Genomic DNA, 22,544 nt, shown 5'->3' with positions numbered 1-22,544 from the left:
CAGGCTCTCCACCTGGCTGATGGCGGATTCTCTCCGAGAGCTTTAGCGTTTTCAGTGCATGGGTCCCCTCCCAGGGGAGCTCAGAGTACTGGTCTAGCATACAGTCGTGGCTTTGGGATGCCTGAAAGATCTCAAAGGGCTTGAGAACCACTGCCACGATGATAAGGTGGGTCGAGACGGAAGTTAGTCTAGAAAGGGGAACTAGGTCAAAACGAGCCTGAGAAACAACACAGAACACAGCACAAACCAGGAACCCAGGTATCCATCCGCGTGGAAAACAGACACAAATACCCAGTGCAGAGTCATCCCTGCAGAGACACACAGGGCTGCAGAGAGGATGAAAGCATGCCAGGTGACGAACACGCATGAAGCAAAGGCCAAAGACGTCCAAGACCGGGGCGCTGGCAGCTGAGGATCAGGGTGCGAGTTACCCAGAAAAGCACCAAGAGTATTGTCCAAGAGCTTGTGGTCGAACAGAACCAGGAACACATAATCAGCCCCTCTTTTGTAATAACAAAGTCGCTCAGCCAATCAGACTTCGGATTCTAAATGAATTGCACAGGCTCACTGACAAATATACCAGTGTAGAACCTACAACCTATCGCTAATGCCATTTAGTATTAGTCAGCTACTCGTTGGCCTAGGAAGACCTAAGGGAAGAGATTTTTTATTTGAAATCAGATGCATTTGAACCATTTATGGCGAGCCTTCTGAAGATCACCAGAGAAACCAATACTCATTCAAGGACTATTGTGTTAGGTCTATGCAAATGAGAAACATCACACAAATCCAGGGTTTGGACCACAGGGACCACCAGGACAAAGGCCACTGCCCACCAGAACCCTGCTTTAATGGTTTCTCCCTGGAGTCTGCATTATCAAGTTTTCACATATGATAAAAGTGAGGGGCCAACACCGTGGCTCACTTGGTTAATCCTTCCCCTGCAGTGCCGGCATCCCATATGGGCTCCAGGTTCTAGTCCAGTTGCTCCTCTTCCAGTCCAACTCTCTGCTGTGGCCCTGGAGAGCAGTGGAGGATGGCCCAGGTACTTGGGCCCCTGCACCCACATGGGAGACCAGGAAGAGGCACCTGGCTTCTGGCTTCGGATGGGTGCATCGCCGGCCATGGCGGCCATTTGGGGAGTGAACTAACGGAAGGAAGACCTTTGTCTTTGTCTTTCTCTCTCACCTCTACCTGTAACTCTACCTGTCAAATAAAAGACAAAAAAGATAAAAGTGAACGAACATTTGTTCAGATGTCCAATAAAGATGGAGAGAAACCTACACCCATGGCTGAAGGAGTCTGGAGCTCTGTAACGGAAATCTGGGTTCAGTTTTGGCAGAAAATATTTAAATGCATTTTTAAAAAGGTAAACATTCGGGAAAGGCATTTGCCTATCACCTAACACGCTGGTTACAACACCCATGTCCCTCCTTCATGTACTTGGGTTGCATTCCCAGCTCTGAGTCATGATGCCAGCAAGCAATGGATCAAGTGATTGGATTCCTGTGGTAGGCACAGGAGACACACTCATTGCAGTTCCCAGCTCCTGGGTCCATCCTTGGTCCATTGGCAGTCATCCAGTCATTGGGGGCATCTAGGAAGTCAATCAATGGATGGGAGCTCTGTCTCTTGACTCCGTTTCCTTCCTTCTCTCCCACTCCCTCTCACTCTCTCTGCCTCTCAAATAATAATTTTTTAAAATGTTCAAATGTCACAAGATGACAAGCGATTTTACACCCGCTTAAACCTTAACATGCAATTTGCTAATGAAACTCACAGTGTTCTGTCTGAAACAGAGGAAATGTACAGTAAGAGTAGAACAATAAAACTGTAACAGAAACTTCCCACGATGGAAAATGAAACACACCCACTCGCCAAGTCATCCCACTCAGGATTTCCCCAGGTCTGACACTCCGCAGAATGCATTAGCCCGTCAAACACGGTAACTTGGTTCTTGTCAACTCTCCCCTTTCAAGATCTACCTGACCAGCTCTAGTTTCCAAGTCTGCTTCTTGGCGCAGCAGCCCCAGCTTTCAGGGCTGTACCATCTCAAGAAGGGGAAGCCGAATGGAGCTTTGTCTCTCCCCCTCCCCCCACAAAGCGTCACCAAGGGTTTATTTCAATAAATTTCTCTAATTTTTCTTTGCATTCCATCCCCCATGGCTTGTTCAAACCACTGTGGCCCATGGATGTGTACACACTCAATTGAAATCCTCACGACTCATCATCAGAACCCCCAGCAGGTTGTAAGAAACGTGGATTCCCAGGGCCAACTCCGGATGGTCTGAATCAGAAACAACCCTATTAAGATCCCTCCTGATGTGTGTAGATGTTAAAATTGATCATCGCAGCTTTAGATAATTCGCCCTTGAGAATTCTCTGGATGGTATCATCTGCACTTCATATAAAGTTTTGTGTTCATTTTTTATCTTAATTTCAGAAGCAACCTCCCCCCCTCAAAAAAATCACAGTAGGCAAAGCAAACAAACAAATGAATAAATGATTTCCCAGCTGTTCTACTTCTGTCTTACCTTCTGAGGATCACAGACTCTCCTATGGCTTTAACTGTAATTCTTATGCAAATTATTTCCCATTTTGCCTCTCACTCTCACCTCTTTCATATCTACTTTCAGATTTAAAACAGGCTTTTCAGAGATGTCCATTTGGACTGACCTATAGCTATTAAAAACCAACTGGTCTAAAATCTAATTATCTTCTGCATTCAGTGTGTCTTGGTCTTTCTATTATAAAGATAATAATAATTACAGCAACACAAGATTCCCTGTTGATTGTGATGATCAGACAGTTTGATAAACGCACTTCTAAGAGCACTACTTCCCTCCATGAAAGCAGCTTCCAGCTTTTTGAAATAAGATTACCATTAACCCCAATGGGTATTCTATCACACATCAACAATCTTCTTTGTAATTACCTTGCTTAAAATTTATTTATGTGGATGGAAGGGAAAACGAACACCCCTACCCACTATCCCACAGTCGGGAGGGCAGGGCCAGGCTGAAGCCAAGAGCCTTGAACTCCATCCAGTTCTCCCTTCCAGGCAGCAAGAACCCCAACACTTGAGCCATCGCCTGCTGACTCTCAGAGCATACGTTGGCAGGAAGCCTGAACAGAGAGCACACCCAGGAGACAAACCCAGACACCCTACTACAGGAAGGATGTAGGTATCCCCCAAGAGGCAACTTAACGGTCAAAGCCTGCCCCTGTAATTGCATTTTAAATTCCAAGTTTTGCTGTTTTTTTTTTTTTTTTTTTGGTGGGGGGGGTGAATAGGGAGGACTGACCTTGTTAGGCCGTGTCACAAGTACAGAGATTTACCACTGAATTAAAAAGTCAGAAATCCTATAAATTTCAATGTCTATTATTGGGAATTCCACTTTTCCAAATTACTCTGAAAGAAGTAATTGAAACTTGGGCCTCTGCTTCTTAATTACAGCAAAAACATAAGTCCTGTGTCACTACACGACTTTGAGAACGTGTTCACATCCCTTGGTGAAAGGCTGGTTTGCATTCACATTACTGCTATGTGTACTTAATCCCCAGGAACAAGAGAAACCTAATACCTTTTAGAGCTCACGAGGTACTCAACTCCACAGAGCACCAGCCAACTCAGCACACTGAGCATTCACTGGTGAACTTCAAATGAGTTCCATTATGCCTGAAGCGAAAGCTCAACACTACCTTATCACTTGTACTCATGTTTGATAACACGTAGAAATGGGAGAGTGAATAAAATAGGGTCGTGCAAAAAATGATTTCAATCAAGGCAAAATGTATATGAACGCATTATCTCCGAACCACATTGCAAGCCAGGAATAACAAAGCTCAGCAGGTTATATTTTCAAAAATTAAGTTGAAAGTTGTCATTCAATAAAAAAGCAATTTTAATGTTTGTGCTCTAGCTTTTCCTAAAGTGGTGTCATAGTGTTGTGAGATGTGTGCATATTTTGACAACACAAGATATAAAATGTATTCCTCTTCCGGAGATCAATACTGAGATGACTTACTAGTCAATAAATGTAACACAGAACCAGATGAGGTCAAATGCAAAGGTTGCTTGGTTTTTGGTTCATGGAGAATGAGAACCGGGACTCCTACCAAGCTTCCTCTTAGCATTCTCCCTCTCCGCCTGCCTTGCAAGCTCTCATGAATGCATCCAGTTCCCGTTTCTGCAGCTGTCTCCTCTTGCCTTCCCTAGCCAAGGAAGGCCACCCTGAGAACAGCTCCTAGTTTCAGCTTCAACCCCCATGGGGATGCTGATTGCAAATGCATTCCTATTGCTTACACTTCCATCAGAATCTCTTCCATTTGGGTCTAGAAATATACACCCAAAATTAATTTTATTGTCACCAAATTTTGAGAGTTACTGCATTTAATACTCTTGGAGAACACTGATCAAAATTATGGATACCCCTAGGCTTTGCCTTGCCTTGCGAGTTGATTCAGTTGCAAAGTGCTTTGGAAAAAGGTACCTGCAGTGTATGCCGTGGTTACAGTACATGTACTAATGTTCTCCTTTATATATGAACACTGCATGGAAATGACTATTACCTATGTATTACTGAGGAGCCTATCAATGAGATGACAGTGGAATGCATACAGCTAGATATTACCACTTAGCACATGAACACTATAGCACTCAGCGCACGGGACATTCCTACCACACGCCTCTACTGAGGCAGCCAGGACACAGCTGAATGCATTTATACAGGTAGTATGGAAGCAACCTGCAGTGATGGAATTGCTACAAGGTACCTGGCAGGAGGCTGTGCTAAGCTGTGGAGGACGTGTTGTTACACAGATAAATCTAATTAAGAGACAGGCACATAAAAAACCTGTGACTAAATGAACCAACAAAACTTTCTACAACGTTTAACCATCTAACTCAAAAATACTCTTTAGGGGCTCGGCACTGTGGCATAGTAGGCCAAGCCTCCACTGGGGTGCCGGCACCCTATATAGGCAATGGTCCTAGCCGCGGCCGCTCTTCTTCTGATCCCACTCTCTACTGTGGTCTGGGAAAGCAGTGTAAGATGCCCCAAGTGCTTTGGCCCCTGCACCTGCGTGGAAAACCCAGAAGCAGCTCCTGGAGCTTGGCTTCAGATCAGCTCAGCTCAGCTCAGCTCCAGCTGTTACTGCTACTTAGGGGGTGAACCAGCAGATGGAAGACCTTTTTCCTAGCTCTTCCTCTGTCTGTAACTCTACCTCTCAAATAAATAAGTAAAACTTAAAAATACACTCTGTTAATGGCCAGCAAAGTAGAATTTTAAAACATTTTTGTTAATTCAGATAAACAGCTATAAAAGAAACATACCTGTGTGTGCATGCACGTGTGTGTTTATAGGAATATTTCAAAAAGTTCGTGGAAAATGGAATTAACAGCTTATTATAGTACACATTTTTTTTTGAAATCTACACATAGTTTTTTCATAGTATACATGTATATGAACTTTTTGAAGGACTTGCATGTGTACATACCAGGGACATAAAATACACACATATAAATTATTGTGTATATGTATATGTATAGTTTTACAGAAATGTAAAATATCCAGAAGAAAAATATTTTGGTCCCTGAAAATTTAAGTTCGCACAATACATTGGACCCTCTCAAAACACCGCTTGATGTAGTCTACAGATGTACTGGTGGACTTTCTAATGTTAATAAGACACTACCACAGATGGGTAAGGTTTGAAAGAAAACACGTTCACTTAGGCTCACAGTTCTGAAGTCCAAGGTCGAGGGTCCGTGTGTGGTGACGACCTTTCAGCTACAGAATTCGGACGCTGCCTGGCAGAAGACATGGAGCAGGAGCGTGTTTCCTTTGGTCTTCTCCCTCGTCTCCTGAAGCCACCATTTTCAATGATGGAAGCTCCACCCTAATGACCTCATCTAATCCTAACCGCTTCCCAGTGGCTCCACCTCCAAACACCTCCCCGGGGCGAAATTCCTGCCTCAGATTCGGAGGACACTGACCACGTTCAGATCCCAGCAGTAGGGAGCAAGCGTTGCAGACAAGGATCATGGCCAGCAGGCACGGCTGGGAAGCTGTCTGTGCAGACACAGGCTCAGGGGGCTCGGACAGTGCAAGAGGAGAAAAGTTGGGTGCCAAAAGGGATGTCCTTAAAGACAGTTTCAGAAACTTCAGATCTCCAGAGGGTGCACAATACAATTATAGTTGTATTTCTGTGTCCACTAAAGCAAAATTACCAGCACCAACAAAAGAATGATGAGTGAGAGAGACGCAGCAACACGGACCATTTAAAACAGCCACAGGTTCATCTTAGGGCGGAAGGGAAGGGAAATCTGGCTTGAATTGACCTGAGCTGTTCTGACAAGCACTGAATCGTAGAAACTTGTTTCACATGGAAGAATATGGTTACTTATTCTTGCTCCACTGGAGCAAGAATGCTCAGAGATTTTTCTTCTAGAAGTTTACAGAGATACAGTTTTGCGATTAAATATCAGCACTCATACTGTATTTCTTGAAGAAACCTGACTTGATCACCTGATGGTCTGACACACCTGACTTGATCACAGGACGCTCTGTGTCCCTCCAACAGCTTGGCATCCAGGAGAATAAACAGGAACCAATCTGAGCAACAATCTTGCTAGATGATAACTCAGGGAGTCAAACAAATATGCATGCATGCATCCCGAGATTAAGTAACGGAACAGAAATTTAAATGGTGGAGAAGGAGCAGCTGTTCCATATAGAAAAATTTAAATTCATAACAGGGAAAGGAGTGAGGGAACATACAATATCACTGTCAGGGATGAACCCCACCAACAAATGATGTTACTAGGATGACTGATGGAAGCACAATAATCAGTGAGTGAAAACCTGAGGGGACACTGGCCATCAGTGTAGGCTCAAAGCAACTTCCCAAGGACAAATCTGGCAGACATCCTATTATCCAAGAGTTCGTGTACACATCACAAATAATAGGCCACACTGACACACGTACCCCAAGTAACTCAGGCATTAAATCCTGAGACGGACACAACAGGAATGTGGCATTCCTGTTGAAAAATGTGTGAGTCTGACTTGAACACCAGACAATGGCTGGCAAACAAAGACGGAGGCAGTCTACAAAATGACTGACACATTATTTAAGACGTCAAAAGTTTCAAGCTCATGAAAGATGAGGATAAGGAACTGACACGAATGGGAGGATATTAAAGAGGCAGAGTGACTCAGTGTAATCAAGAAACTGAAATGGATCCCGGAACAAAAATAGGACATTAGGGAGGAAACTGGAGAAATTTGCATAGGATTTGTAGGTTAGTTACTGATGTCAATTTCCTGGCTTTCATAATTGACTTGTGAATTGATAAGTTATTTACACTGGAAAATCTGAGTGCAGGGTAAATGTGGACTATCTGCACCTGTTTTGCAACTTTTTTTTTTTCTAAGTCTAATATTATTGCAAATAAAGTAAGTTGTTTTTTTCAAAAGCTACAAAGCATTGTCCTATGGATCCATCCATTCTGGTGCTATCTGCAAATTAAACATGACATATTACTGGGGCACATTATTTGCTTCCTGGTGCACATCTGAGTTTATTCTTCTTGTGTGTGAAGGGACACGTTTTCCCATGTAATCTGCCAGGTTTGTTGATGAGTGCACATCCAGCCCAACTGGCAGTAAAATGCCTTTACTATAAATGTAGTTACATTCTTTATACATTACAATAAGTAAAAGAAAATTCCTGATGAATCTCGCATACAGAATCAGATGCTAATTGCCCATAATTATTATTGTGGGTAAATTTCTTTGGCATAGGGGAACATTTTAGCACTAATATATATATAAAGTGACTCATCAGAAACACAATTGAGTACCCCCAAAAAATAAAATTTGGTAAATTTACAGCACTGAGTAATTGTCTTTCATTAAGTTCTCCTTAATTAGATACTTGGTAAATACATTTATTAGTGATCACAAAATGAATCTACAAAACAACTTGAAAAAAAATCTGGAATTTACTATGTAATGGATATTCTTTTCAGGATGATTACTCTCAAGAGGAGCTGCACACATGACAGATAGCCCACACTGAGCTTAACATCTGCTTTGAGGTACTGTATTGTTCTTTTTTTTATTTATTTTATTTTATTTTTTGATAGGCAAAGTGGACAGTGAGAGAGAGAGACAGAGAGAAAGGTCTTCCTTTGCCGTTGGTTCACCCTCCAATGGCCGCCATGGCCGGTGCGCTCTGGCCAGTGCACCACACTGATCCAAAAGCAGGAGCCAGGTGCTTCTCCTGGTCTCCCATGGGGTGCAGGGCCCAAGCACTTGGGCCATCCTCCACTGCACTCCCGGGCCACAGCAGAGAGCTGGCCTGGAAGAGGGGCTACCAAGACAGAATCCGGCGCCCTGACCGGGACTAGAATCCAGTGTGCCAGCACCGCTAGGTGGAGGATTAGCCTATTAAGCCAAGGCGTCAGCCTGTATTGTTCTTAGTAGGTAGTGAATGTCCATTTAAAAAGAAAAGCAGTCATCAGGAGGCTGCGTCAAAAAGAACTGGAGGACTGTCTGTGTTTCCACCAGTTTTCACCAAGTAACTGAAAGCAACCAGCCTCAGTCAGTTCACCCACCAGTCACTTACAGCTGCAGACAGACGCCTACATAAGCCACAGAGGGGCAGTGGCATTCCGGGTCCTCAGAGCCCATGCACTAGGCACTTGCAACATTCAACCCAACAAGTGTTTTTCTCTCGCTCCCTTCCGCCCTCTCTTGCTTTCTGTCTCATCAATCCAAGTCCATTGCTAAACTATTTTCAAACTAAACAGAACTAGATGACAAAACATAATAAACTCAACAAATTATGCAAGTCATTGCAATATTGAACACCTCCAATTTTTTCCAATTCAATTATACTGCCTAATATATTATTTCAAACTGTTCCCTTTTCCTCATAAATTAATCCAACTGCAAATACCAATGTTTATCATTATAATCACACTATGTGTTACCTTACACAAACTCAGAAAACGAAAACAGAAGTTTTATCCAGTATCTGTTGAACAACTAGCTTTCGATTCTATATAGTAGAATCAGCAATATTGATTAGACAAAAATAAATGACTGATAATGTCAGAAGTCTTTTATAAAATAAATAAAAGTTGGGGTGGAGGCTCACATATTTCACCAAACAAGAAGTAAGAGATACAAGGACTGTACAATTGAAGAATTTTTAACTAAAGACCAAACAGTTCTTTAACTACAGAACACACATTTTCCTGTTGTCTTATTTGCTTACTTGTTATAGAGGTAAAGGAAGGTTGATTTTCGTCATGGTTAATACTACATAAGACATTTTAATTAAAGGAGCTTTGCTGATATGCTTATTGACATATCCAGTGGCATGTGGGAGGAGTTAATCTGTTTTCTAATAAAAGGAAATACATTGAAACATTGCTAGGAATATACAAGTTCTGGAGAAGAAGGTAATTACCAGCCCTGGCAACAGCCTTCCTTCCTTATGAAGTGGGTCACCAGGAATTGACCCCTTCATTCTATGAGTGCAGGAAAGGGCTCCTTTTTAGACTTTATTTATTGCACTTATGGTTATTCAACTAACTTCTGTTGGACAAGTGTTTCATGAAGGGATCTACGATCAGTGATGGCACAGAACATGAAATATCAACACTTCTCCAAGCCCCAGACCTCACGGGGTTCAGTCTCATGGAAAGGTCAGGCAAGCACTCCCAATAGCAGAATTTGACCTAGAAACGGTGATCAGGAAAAACTCTGCTGTGAAAATGATTCTTGCAATCATGGAAAAGAGGCCACTAATTAATCTGAGGAGAAAATAATTTACCATAGAAACAGCAAGCATGAAGTCTATATGGGGTGGGAGCAGGGTGAATGGGTAATGGGACTGGACTAAAATAGTACAATGTATGGAAAAATATGCAGAGATAGAAAAAGGAGGCCAGATCATGTTTATGCTTAGGATAATCCTGTCATTTATCATCAAAACTGGAAAGGCTGAATATGAAAATGTGGTATCCTTATCATTAATCTGGACAATAAGGATCACCCGTCTGGAACAGATGGCCTTGGTCCTGATATCAATGTGCCCCTTCATCTAAAAATAGCAAGGAGAAGCGGCAGAAGAGGGGTGTGGAGCAGCAGGTGCCATATAGAGAAGTCTGAAGAGTTGAGAAAGGCCAAGAGGTCAGGAGATGTTGAGTCTGGACATGGGGGGAGCACCTCAGTGGACTATCCAAGAAGTGACCATGAGAGAGAGAGAGAGAGAGAGAGAGAGAGAAGATAGGTCTGGCCGGCGTGCGGCTTACTTGGCTGATCCTCCGCCTGTGGCACCAGCACCCCGGGTTCTAGTCCCGGTTGGGGTGCCGGATTCTGTCCCAATTGCTCCTCTTCCACTCCAGCTCTCTGCTGTGGCCCGGGAAGGCAGTGGAGGATGGCCCAAATGCTTGGGCCCTGCACCCACATGGGAGACCAGGAGGAAGTGCCTGGTTCCTGGCTTTGGATCAGTGCAGGGCGCCGGCCATAGCGGCCATTTGGGGGGTGAACCAACAGAAAAGGAAGACCTTTCTCTCTGTCTCTCTCTCTCACTGTCTAACTCTGCCTGTATAAAAAATAAATAAATAAAAGAGAAGATAGGTCAAAATCTTCCAACTGATTCTCTGCAAGGGTGGATTTTCTATACTCTAGGAAAAGCCAAACATCTCAATTGTCATAGCAAAACCGCTAGACCCTATCCAATGTCTGGGTAAAGGTTTCCACTAGAGGATATGATTATCATTCACCTGGGGCAGAAATAAATCAGTGTTGGCAAAAAACTGCCCTTCTGTATGGATGGTGCTTTGGGCAGGGGAGGGGCATCACACCGCCGTGGCTCAGAGGGCAGCAGTTCAAAAGACTAATGTGGACAACCAACCGGAGTGGCATGGTTGGTGGACTACAGGAACTGTGATCAGTGGCATCCAACTGAATTCATTTTTCATTCCAATTATTTTCAGTTATGCCCAAGACTTCTATAACATGTCATAAATGTTAGTCTAGTCTTCAGGATATTTGTTGGATTAAAGGAAAAACCTGAATCTCCGCCAGAAGAAGCTGTCATGAAAACACAGAGCTAACTTACTTTGTATAAGCCAGCCTTTATTCTGGTCTCTAAGTGAAAGTCTAATGTGGGCCTGTTGGGTGAAATAACTTAAAAGACCCAAGGCAGTTTGGTAGAATAGCATTCTTTCACGGCCTCCAAAAGAACATGGGAAAGAATTATCCATTTAAAAGATCTGATTTCTTGTAGTTCGCAGATAGGAGCTCAAACTATTTTTATCTAGGTATTAAGGGAAGGAGTAGTCTGTGAAAGCTCTATGAATTAGATTGAGATCTGTCTTGGTTTCTCTGAACTCTCTGGAAGCCAGAGGGAGATTCTAAACTTTTCCCCAAACCTACTCTTTCAATACTTTTAGAAAAAGCATTTACATGGCAAAAAAAAGTTGCATTATATAATTATGATTTATTCTGGAAATTTAGTAGCATTTTTGTATATAACATCACTGCTGTCAGAAAATATCTTCCTTCATATTATGAAGTTTGAAGATAAGACCAAGTTTACACTATGCCTTATAGCTTAACTTCTGTATCCAAGTTTCAATTTCATGATAGAAGCCAATAGAAAAGTAGAAATTACTCCTAAAAAATTTTAGAGGCATTCAGTACCATATCAATTTTATACATCATGAAATTTCAACTATGATAAAGCCAAAGGCTGTTAAATTTTCACTAAGAAAGTAATCAGAAAAAATGGGAGATTTTCTTTTCCTTATACAAATCATAAGTAGAAAAAGGATGTGTGGGCAGAAAATATGATACCATTCAAAAACTATCATCACATTTTCTTTATCCATTCATCCACTTATGGACATATAGATTGATTCCATTTCTTGGCCATTGTGAATAATGCTGCAGTGAACATGGGAGTGAAGATATCTCTCTGACATAATGGTTTCATTTCCTTTGAATGCAGAGCTAGTGATAAGAATGCTGGATCATGTGGTAGTTCTATTGTGAAATTTTTGAGAATCTCCATACTATTTTCCATACTGGTTTATTACTTTACATTGCCACCAAGAGTGTATTCGAGTTCCTGGATAAACCTGGGGACCATGATATTGAGTGAAATAAGCCAGGGAAATAGAGACAAACACTACGTGGTCTCATGCGTGTGTGGAATCTAAAAAAGTTGAACTTGTAAATTTTGAGATCAGACTGGTGGTTAGCTGGGGGCAGGAGAGTAAAAACAGACAGAGTGGAGGAGATGTAGGTCAGGCTTTACAAATGTCCACCTAGAGGGGCCTGTGCTGTGGCATAGTAGGTTAAGACTCTGCCTACAGCCCCGATACCCTATATGGCCACCAGTTTGAGTCGCAGTTGCTCCACTTCTGATCTAGCTCCCTGCTGATGGCCTGGGAAAGCAGTGGAAGGTGGCAAAGTCCTTGGGCCCCTGTGCCCATGTGGGAGACCTGATGTAAGCTCCTGGCTCCTGGCTCCTGGCTTCAGATTGGCCCAGCTCTGGTTGTTGTGGCTATTTGGGGAATGAACCAGCAGATGGAAGACCTCTCTCTCTGTCTCTCTCTCTCTGTCTATAACTCTGCCTCTCAAGTAAATAAATCTTTTTAAAAATTTTCAACTAGATAGGAAGAATAAATTCAAGAGATCTATTATATAGCAGTTTATAATATAATTATAATAGTTAATAGTTGATCATTAGTATAAAGTTAACAAAATATTATTATTCTTGAAAAAAGCTAAAAATCTAGGTGTAGAATGTTTTCACCTCAAAAATGGTAACTCTGAAAAGTAATTCATATGTAAGTTAGTTTACAATACACATATACTTCATATGTTATACATGGTAAACACAATTTTAACTGTTGATTTAAATAAGTCAATATAAATATCACTAGCATTATCACCAAAGAGCTATTAATATCAAGATTCTACCTGATTTGAAATTATTTGGGCAACTGTTTTATTTTCTGTGCTTCTTTTCAAATATGGTGCTTCTGCTATATTGGGCTTGTTTTCTTTCATATAACTACAATCTCATTCCAGCCGATGCTAGTCTCCAATAATTTATTTGCTGTTATAAATTTCTCTAGGAATTTTGTCAAATGTCTTCAGCATAAGAGAAGAATTATCACAAAGTCTGTCAACCCTCATAGTCATTTGTAACCATCTTCTTTTAATATGTCTTTGGAAAGAACAGTCATTTCACAGCTCAATTAAAAAATTAACTTGTTCCTGTTGAAAATATAGAGAAACATGAATCATTTATAACAGCTTATTTTTGAATGAAAAAACATGAGTTCATTTAACAGAAACATAATTTACCAGAAAATTTATCACATGGACAGCCTGGAAGCAGATTTATTGGTTCAATGAACATAAAGTCCTATCTAGTATCTACACATGAAATAAGGAAATCATTTTATTACCAGCAAATACAAATTAGTCTGGCATGACACAGAGAAAGATGATAAGAACTGGTCTTGCTAGTTCCTGACTTGATAAAATAGATATTAATAATTTAATGCCTTCTTGAAAAATAATGGTTACAGCTCCTAATTTTCAGAGACGCAGTATGAACTTACTGAGTGAGTCAAATGGTGGGCATTTTCAATCGTTTCTCAGAGGGAGGGAGGGATTCACAGGAAACCAAAACCATGGGAGGAGCCAAAATTTCATTCTGGTTGGATTCACTCACTATATGCATTTCCTTCACAAAGACAAGTGAGACAGACTGAAATAAAGAAATGGACTGCACACTGTACACCTGACTCAGGAGATTCAGGGACAGGCAGTTAGCTCACAAGCATTTTACACATGGAAGCACAAAGAGACATCTGAAGACAGATTTCTCTCTGGAAAAGTTTAAACAAGTACCTGGAGGGAAGGATTCCAGGGCCAGCTTGGTGAGTAACTGGGGGTGTGATGAGCATAACAGTGCCCCCCAGCCCTGTCCACATCCTGGCCTAACACCCCATGGATATGTTACCCTACATGGCAAGGGGGAACGGGCCGTCAATGGAATAAAGGGTTCCAGCCAAGTGCCATTCCGGTAAGCAGATGCTCCTGTGTTTCATTATCTGCGCTGAGGCCTAAAAAGTCTACAAGGCAGGGAGAAGAGGATCCAGAGTGATGCAGGTGGAGGCCTAACCCCCCCCCCCCCACCGCCATTGCTGTCTTTCGACATGAAGGAAGTGACCGTGAGCCAAGGAATAGGAAACTGGGCAATGACGGAGCCAAAAGGCAAGAACACACTTCCATGTGTGAATGATGGACAAGGATACTCTGATACAGAGGAGTCTTTTCCAAGAAGATACATAGAAAAACACATCCATAGCAAGCCTGTCTCCTGAAAAGGAGATTGAAAAAAAAATTGCGAGGAGGGAAAGGCATTTTCAAAAGGCTGTAAATAATATGATCAAAGAGATGACCGAAGTTGGAATATACATCAAATAAATCACGAAGCTGTGGCGAACGCACTTGCAGAGAATTAGGAAATGTAAAGACACGAATGCTGGAGTTAAACATTATCAACAGAAGCACAACCGTCTGGTGCAGTGTTTAAACCGACGCTCAGAATGCCCACATCCCGTTCTGAGAACAGTTTGGGGCTCCAGCTCCACTTCCAAATTCAAGCTTCCTGGTAAAGCACACCCTGGAGGCAGCTCATGAAAGCTGAAGTGGTTGGGTCCCCATCACCTACGTGAGAACTAGGGCTGAGTCCTTGGCTCAGTTCTTGGATTAGGCTTGGCCCAGCCCTGGCATTAGAGCACATGGGAGATCTCTTTCCCTCCCTCCCTCTCTCTCTCTCTCTCTCTCTCTCTCTCGTCTCCCACTCTCTTTTCTGCCCCTCTGCATTTTAAACATAATAAACAAATAAACAAAGATAAATAATTCCAAAAACATATATTGTCAACAGAGATATTGGAGAACAAAGTCAAATAAAGGTCTTCCCAAAAACAGAAGAATGGAAAATAGATGAAGGCAGACGAGAAAGTTACAGTATAACAGAATACAGAATTTTATAAAGAATAAAAGCAAACTTCTAGAAAGACAAAAGAAATAAAATGGTGTTTGGTAATAGACTTTTTTTTGCCCAAAGTGCAGGCTGGCCCTTACCCTCGGCTCCTGGGAAGTGATCTCTGAGACCTCTATGCCTTGTTCTGCCCACATAGGCGGGCTACAACCTTCAGCAAGGTGCCATGGTCATGGAATTCCAGGAGAGTCTGAGGAACAGTTGGAGACTAAAGACAACTGAAAGCATGACCATGACAACCGAATGCAACACCTCATTTTACACTGAATACTTATACTCTAAAAGACACCATTGAGATAACTGGCAAATGTGTAAGCTATGGAGATTCACGGTATATCATATACTTCCAAATATCAATACCTTTTTGATTGCTTCTATCTTTAAAAAAATCATAATACTTTATTTATAGATATTAGCCAGTTTCCCAACCTAGAATCCATTGCCTGCAGGACAGCCTGGGTTTGCAAGAAGAGGGCTCAACCTCAGGCAAGTATACACCAAGGGACTCCCCGGTCTTTTCCAAAGGGAACTACAACTGTGCACTACAGTAGTTGGAAACTGGGTGGAAAGGGGCAATGGTCACACATTCAAAGGGCACTGGGTGTGAGTGGACATTGATGACCGGTCCACCTCCCCTCTTCAAGAGTGCAGGCATATGGAACCTCAAAATAAGTGAAGTCCTGACCCACATCTGGCCCAAGGGCCCAGTAGTTGCAAAGCCAAATGCACAACTGAATTGCATATGTCCTATACTTGTATGTCCCCCATTTAGCTCCTTGGCCAATGAGGTGAGGTCAGAAGTGAGAGCCGTCACAGTAAGACAGGACAAGTGGAATTCCCTGAAATCAAGCCTCCTCTGATCCCACTGAACAAAATGGCAAATCTATGCTAGGGAAAAGGAGTAAAAGTAGTGCTATCTTCAAGGGTCTAAATCATGCAGAAGACCCCACAGTATCGCATGTTGACTCACTATCTTTCACCGGAGGGAACCGGAGGATGCTGAGAACAGCAGTGGATTCCCATAAGTATATTTACCAGGTCTAGAGTGTACTGACAAGGTCTCAGGTACAGAGTATATGGCTACTGATTTTACAAAGTGTCAGCTTTCAAGCCTTTCCAATAGGAACATCACATTGCAAAAGTTTGGGGTTCTGAAAATATACCACATTATCTGCAACAGAGAAATATACAACTTTCTAAAACAGCTCTTAATTTGCTAATGAGCCCAGCTAGGGAGGAAGTGTCTTACAATGGGACACTGAATGTGAGCAGAATTGCCCATAATAAGCTTGATTGCATCAGACCTACCAGGTCATAAAGTTGACTGGGCTCAGCAGAAAATCATCGTAAATTGGAAATGGAGCACATGGGATCAGGCATGAGCAGGTGCAAGCAAGCTGCACAAGCCAGGAGCCCAGACACCCATGTCACCCACTACTGTTTCAGCAGTACCTTCCCACATCTTGCCCCGAGGGCTGCATGAAATGTCTTTTATTGCCAACTGTGAGAGAAGGGAAAAATCTAAACTTGGTATGGATGGTTCAGTTCAGAGCTGAAAATGAGTGATAGCACCCCAGCGGCACTGATGGAGTTGCAAGCGTTGTACAGGAAAACTTTCCCGAAGAACAGAACTTCTGGCTGGTGCCCTGGCTCATTCATGTTCTGTGAAGTAAGCTCATGACAATAATTTATATGGTTTTATGGGCAGTAGGTTGGCCAGTTTGAAAGAGACTCAGTAGAAGATTTGGACAATTAGAGATCAAGAGGTGTGAGGTAGAGGAACGTGGTTAGACCTATGAGAAGGAACATAAAATGTAAAAATCTTTGCCTACTTGAAAATACATAATACATGGAAGGATCACGAAACAAGAAAGTGTGGGGAGCAACCCGGACTGGACTGAGTTACTGGAATTAAGACTTATTCTATGCATCTGCTCTCCCACAATATGGCGCTGGGAGAGGAGAAAACAGCTTCTACACAGCTGCCTCCAGTTCAGCCAATAAACTGTAGGACTTGCTCCTGATTGGAGGAGAGCAGCGTACTCGGCGTGTGGGCAGCCGAGTTGGGATTGGCAGAGGAGGACTATAAAGGAGGAGAGAGATGGCATGCACCAGGAACATCTAAGGGGAACATCTAAGGGAAACACCTGTGCAGCCCCCGAGAGAGCCGGCCGGCGGTGTGCCGCTCCCCTGCGGAAGTGGGGAAAGTGGCCAGGGGGAACCGCCCTTCCACGGAGGTGGAAAGGACAGTAGCCAACCCGGAAGAACCAGCAGCAAACCCGGGGAGGGCCGAGCAGACGAAAGAACAGCGCAGGGTCCTGTGTCGTTCCTCCACGAAGAGGGGGAGCGACAGAAAGTATACAGAATTACGTAGCTAACTGGTATTTTTTAATGATTTTATTTATTTATTTGAGAAGCAGCCTTACAGATAGTGAGAGACAGAGAAAAAGGTTTTCCATCTGCTGGTTCACTGCCCAAATTGCTGCAATGGCCAGAGCTGGGCCAATTGGAAGCCAGGAGCCAGGAGCCTCTTCTGCGTCTCCCATGCAGGTACAGGGGCCCAAGCACTTGGGCCATCTTCCACTGCTTTCCCGTGCCATAGCAGATAGCTGGATCAGAATAGGAGCTGCTGGGACTTGGACCAATGACCATACAGCATGCCAGCACCACAGGAGGAGGCTTAGCATACTATGCCACACAGCCGGCCCCCTAGCTCGCTGGTGTTAACCAACCTTAATCACTGGTCACCAAAGTGCTGGTACGATAGGCATAAGGACAGAGTGTGCCAATATTGTAGTTAAACAGATAAAGCCACCAGCCAGCCCCATATGGGTGCTGGTTCATATACTAGTTGCTCCACTTCCCATTGGCTCTCTGCTAATGGCCTGGGAAAAGCAGTGGAAGATGGTCCAAGTGTTTGGGCCTTTGTCACCAATGTGAGAGATCTGACTGAAGCGCCTGTATCCTGGCTTCAGCCTGGCCCAGGGCTGGCTGCTGCAGCCATCTGGGGAGTGAACCAGTGAATGGAAGATTCTCTCTCTCTCACTGTGGGGAGCAACTGAGACTAGACTAAGTTACTGGAATTAAGACTTATTCTATGCATCTGCTCTCCCACAATATGGCGCTGGGGAGGAGTAAACTTCTACGCAGCTGCCTCTTGCCAATTTGACTGATAAGCTGCAGGAGCTGATCCTGCTCCTGATTGGAGGAGAGCAGCGTGCTCGGCGTGTGGGGAGCAGAGTTGGGATTGGTGGAGAGGACTATAAAGGAGGAGAGAGCCAACATGCACCAGGAACATCTGAAGGAACACCTGAGCAGCCCCCGAGAGAGCCGGCCGGCGGTGTGCCATTCCTCTGCGGAAGCGGGGAAAGTGGCAGGGGGAGCCGCCCCTCCACGGAGTTGGAGGGGTCGGCAGCCAACCCGGGAAGGACCAGCAGCAAACCCAGGAAGGGCCGAGCAGACAAAAGAACAGCGCAGGGTCCTGTGTCGTTCCTCCGCGAATGGGGGAGCGACACTCTCACTATAACTTTGACTTTCAAAATAAACAAATTTCTCTTTTAAAAACAGAACAGAGTAGCCAAGGAGGCAGAGATGGAATCTATGCATAACCAAGCAGCATGAGCTCCTACTCATCCAGACTGATCTGGCCACTACCACTTCTGGATGATCAAAGGCTCAGCAACAGTGACCAACCTTCATTCTCCAAAACAATCCCCCATCTACAAGGAGTTTTACATTTCCATTTACACCCAGTTGACCATATCAGATTCCTTACACCCTGACCAGGAGAGAGAGTCATTTTAATTAGCATCCTTGCAGCTACTGGGGATGGGTTGCCCTTACTGCCTGTGAGGCATCTGTAAGTGCCACCTGTCAAGGGTCTCCAGGGACCCTTTGATAGCTGGGATGCGACAGACCAGCATATTTCATGGCAGTGTGCCCACTCCCATCACTCTCTGCTGAAACACAAAACACTGGCTGATGCAATATTTTGTAAAACACTAACTCACTGGTAATTGCCTAAAATCAGCGAGTGAAAGAGCGGCTGTTAGATTATGGGGCAGTGAGGAGTACACGTGGCTTGTAGATGGAACTATAGTCAACTTCAATGGTAAATGAAAAGTATGGCAGCTATAACAAGACACAATCATAGCAGAGGTTAAACTCCTATGGTGTTGTCTGCTAGGGAAATGTGAAACTGATGTGGAGAGTAGGAGAAGGGGAGAGGCCAGGAGAACCCCTGCAGTGTTAGACTTAATCCATCTTCTTCCACACTGTGAGATTTCCCAGGAAAGGATCCTCGCCAGAGACCTGCAGGAGCTGCTACCAGAATTCCCATGGAGCAGGTAGGTCTGAGCAGCACGGTGAGAGGCAGATCCGCAGAGAGGCCGGACTGTGCCTCCAGACGCCTGGCTCAGGACTTGACAAGTTATTTTCCCAGCTGCCAGGAAGGAACTGTCTCAGCTGGAAAGTCACAGAACCACGTTCACGTCTGCTTTGTCAGGAAGTCAACACCCAGTGCCTAAGGGTAGGTGTGTGGGATGGCAGTTACGATGCTGCTTGCAATGCCCACATGACGTATCAGAGACATTCAAGCTCAAGCTCTGCTCTAAATTCCAACTTCCTGTGCAGGCACACGCTGGGAGTCTGCATGTGATGGTTCAAGTAGCTGGTTCCTGCCAGCCATGTTGGGTAACTGGATTGAGTTCCCATCTCCTGGCTTCAGCCTGGTCCAGCCCTGGTTGATACTGATACTTGGGGGAGTGAAACATGGAGGGGAGATCTCTGTCTGCCTCTGTCTCTCTGACTTTCAAATAAACAAGTTCACAGTTTTTTTTTAAATAAAATGTTTGGGCACTATAAATGGCCAGCACATTCACCCCAACTCAGGAAATCTCTGACTATCTCCACAAAGTCTCCCAATCATTTGTGACAGCACTAGTCTTACCTCTCCATTGGCTCCAACCTGCAGGTGTTGATCCCTACAGCACCCTCCAATAACATTCTTGCATGGTCAACCAGGCCTCCAAGTGTACTTCCCAAGGAACTCAACCTGTGATAATATATTATTTAAAAATCTGGAGACAGCTCAAAGGAAAGCTACAAGTGATGGGGAAGGGATATGACAATGGAGAGCTATTTTTCCTTACAAGGTTTAATTTTCTAAGTATCATCATGTATTTTATAAACACTTTAGAATAAAATTAAAAAATAGCAAAAAAATTTCACAATGTAGACTATACTAGAGAAGGAATTGTGGATCAGGTTTTTTTTTTTCCAACTCAGTTTATTTTCACTTGCAAATCATCAAAATCAAAATATAGGCAAACTACTGATACATCAGAAAGCTCGCTCTCCTACCATGCTATGTAGAAACCACGCCATATGCCCTCTACTTTCATTTCACATTTGTCCTTGCACACAAGAAGGTACTCATCCCCACACAAAACCAACACAGACACTTGGTTCTGAACTTTTTCTTTCAGGCTGCCACTCTCTAAAATCCAGACTTGAGAAAAATGATAAAAACAGCAAATCTGAAAGGATATCACAGATGTATCACTGAGTTGATACATGCATTTGAAAATCAAACAACCAGGGCTGGTGTTGTGGCTTAGCAGGTAAAGCCTCCACCTGCAATGCTGGCATCTCCTATGTGCCTGGCTGCTCCACTTTCAATCCTGCTCTCTGCTATGGCCTTGGCAAAGCTGTGGATGATGGCTCAAGGGTGTGGGACCCTCCCACCCATATGGGACATCTTCTGCTCCTGGCTCTTGGCTCCTCGTTTCCATTGAAGCCATCTGGGGACTGAACCAGCAGATAGAAGATCTCTTTCTCTCTCTGTCTCTGTCACTCTATAATGCTTTCAAATAAAAATAAATAAATAAATCTTTTAAAAAATTAAAGTCAAGGGGTCGGCGCCATGGCTCACTTGGTTAATCCTCCACTTGTGGTGCTGGCATCCCATATGAGCACTGGGTTCTAGTCTCTTCCAATCCAGCTTTCTGCTGTGGCCCTGGAGGGCAGTGAAGGATGGCCCAGGTAATTGGACCCCTGCACCCACATGGGAGACCAGGAAGGAGCACCTGGATCCTGGCTTTGGATCAGCGCAGCGCCGGCTGCAGCAGCCATTTGGGGAGTGAACCAATGGAAGGAAGACCTTTCTCTCTGTCTCTCTGTCTATAACTCTACCTGTCAAATAAAACAAACAAACAAATAAATACATAAAAAGAAAGTCAAACAATCAACTGAATTGATTGATTTGAATATGCTTTGATGTGTCTGATTCATCCTACTGGAGGAAAATATCAATGACTCGGTCAAACCTAACTCACATGGCCTGAATTAAATGGTCCAGGTGTAGCTGTCTACCTGGAACCAAGGATCAGAAACTTACTCCACATGTTTGAAAGAAAACCAAACCTATCAATGGCCAAGAATTATCAAATAAAGGTTGATTTTTTTTATTTGACAGGTAGAGTTATAACAGTGAGAGAGAGAGAGAGACAGAGAGAAAGGTAAAGGCTGATTTTGTCTAAGGACAGTTGATAAGATCTAGAACTATAGGTCACTCAGGACGAAGAAGATATTAAGATCCTTCAGATTTTTCCATACCACTAAATAATTGCAAAATTCCAGGTCTAAGAAGCACTACAATCAACATCATGTACACAAAACAGGATGTTCTGTTCCTAGCATTGCCATTTATTTAGTTACAAGTCCCCTTGGCAGCATCAATTCAGACATGTCATACTCTTGGACATTGCCTCTGTAAACCTGAGCCACTCACACACAGTACATCAGTGCTCTCCAATTCCATGTCAGACTCTGTTATTCTATTATTCTAAAAGACAATGCCATCTGATAAAACACAATCTTCAATGATTGACTTCCACTTGGTTGCTTATTGTGAGTTTTTTGTTAGTTGCAGTTTTAACTTATCATCTGCAGAATTTATTTAGGGGTGGGCACTGGCATAGCAGTTAAGATGGTGCCTGAGATACGGAGATTAAGCCCCAGCCTCTCAGCTTCCTACCTGGCTTCCCTACTAATGTTCACCCTGGGAGGCAGTAGCTGATGGTCCAGTCACGTGGGAGGCTGGATGGAGTTCTGTGCTCCTATTTTTGGCCTGGCTCACCCCTGGCTACTGTGGGCACTTGGGGGGTGGACCAGATGAATCAAAGATACCACTTTCTCCCTCCTCCCTTCTCCCCCTTCTTTTCTCTCAAATAAAACAAAAGAAAATTCATTAAGATAAAAATGTATTAAATTATATTTGGGAAAGCATTTTTGTTTGTTTTTAATGGAGCTGCTTCCCAGAGTGAATAAGGGCTGTTTGAGTGCCAAGGCGTTTATAAGATTAAGACATTATTTCTCACAGATGACCCCCATGTCATAGAGGCAACCCTGCATTGCCACACTGACTCTACTCT

This window comes from Oryctolagus cuniculus, chromosome 18, assembly GCF_964237555.1.
Source record: "Oryctolagus cuniculus chromosome 18, mOryCun1.1, whole genome shotgun sequence".
Classification (NCBI taxonomy): Eukaryota; Metazoa; Chordata; class Mammalia; order Lagomorpha; family Leporidae; genus Oryctolagus; species Oryctolagus cuniculus.
Note: the sequence above shows the minus strand (reverse complement) of the source record.